Here is a 1,700-nt window from a genome sequence, read left to right on the forward strand (position 1 = left end):
CGTGCTGCAAAAGCCAGAAACAACTTTGTCAAACCAGTAGTTTTCCAAATTTTTCAAAGTTTCAGAGATGCGAGTAGTACAACAAATATGACAGCTTCCCCCTCCCAAAGGCTACCAGGTGATGTGAAGATGAGGAACCATAAACACAGATTTTAAAATTTTCAAGTAAGGATGATGCTGTGTAATTTTTTATCAGGGGAAAAAAAAAAGCAGCCTCTCCTTTAAGCATTCTTTACTCAGTACACAGGCCAGCCATGCACAGCTGACATAGGATAATATACACAGGTGCCAAACACACTTTAAGTTCTGATTTAATTCTGAACTTCAAAAGGTTCATTTCAAACTGCATTAAAAGTGACCAAACAATGGTAGAAACAGGACATGCAAGTTTAGCTCTGACATCTCAACACATGTTGAGACACACAGCTTGGGGCTACTAACACAAGGCAGTTCACCTAAAGTACATGCCATAGTCTGCAGCAAAAGCACAGACCTGAACCCAAGTGTGCTTGGCCAGAGCTAGGAACAGTAGATACAGGTAACCACTACCTTTGCTGCAGATACAGTAATTGTTGTGAAAACAAAATTAGAATTTCTGCATAAGCGAATGGATGGAAAATAAAGTTTCAAGTTATCAAACCTATCAGGACTCTTTTCAGAGGGCTATTACATGTCATATTTTCCCTCTTTTAGAAACATGTAATAAATGTGTGTGATTTGTAATAAAAAACTCTAGAACAGTTAGTATGAAAACTAGTTATAGTTCAAAGATCCATAAACTAAAGCACCTTGAGTAATAATTTTCTTTCCTTAAAAAACCTCTCTATTTTCAGGGATAAAAAAGAATAATACCATATTTAAAGTGGAGTATTTCTGCAAAATTACATAAGTAAAATCACCAGTGTGCTTTGACTGAAATGTTTAGCTGAGAATGGCAATCGGCAAGGCCAGCACAAGCATCCTGTGTCATAACCCTGCCCGGTGACAATTAGGACAGAGGTCTCTACATGCAAGGTAGCAAGTATTATCCATGTTGGCTCCTTAACAGGAATTCTGTACCTAACCAACATAACATGAAAGGTGGTATTATCATATCACCTCATGATTCTTAGTTATCCTTCACCTGCAACCAGGCAGGATCTGAGAACAAGTACTCTATAAGGTTGATAATAACTACACTTATATATATATATATAATGAAACTTTAACTTAACTTTCAGGATTTTTTTTAATTTAACCATAAGTGATGGTACTACGAATCACACAGCATATAAAAAAAACAAAACAAAACCAAACCAATTCATTTGCACATATGCAAAAGAAGTGAAACTCTGCTCCGAACACCTTTAATGATAACAGAGGGCAGATTCTTGCCCAGCCAGCGCACAGTGCCTGCGCCACGACGCTATGGAGAGCTCAGGGACTCGGAAAGCGATGGGAAACGCCTGCACGAGCCAGGCAATCCCCAAGGAGAAACTTTGCGGCAGCTCTTCAGTAACAGCTGTCGGGATGCTGTCTCCACAACTACTTCCCAAGTAAGGACACTCGTTCCGCTGCTTTATTTCACTCTTTAAAGCAGGTGACACCTAGCGTGCCGCCCATGTTTTTAGGCACCCCGCTGCAGGTGAACAACCCACGTCAATATCACGGAGCCGGGCCGCGGGCAGCGCTCACGCACATCGCTGTCCTCTAGCCCTCGA

The sequence above is a fragment of the Geospiza fortis genome, unplaced genomic scaffold (genome assembly GCF_000277835.1).
Source record: "Geospiza fortis unplaced genomic scaffold, GeoFor_1.0 scaffold40, whole genome shotgun sequence".
NCBI lineage: Eukaryota > Metazoa > Chordata > Aves > Passeriformes > Thraupidae > Geospiza > Geospiza fortis.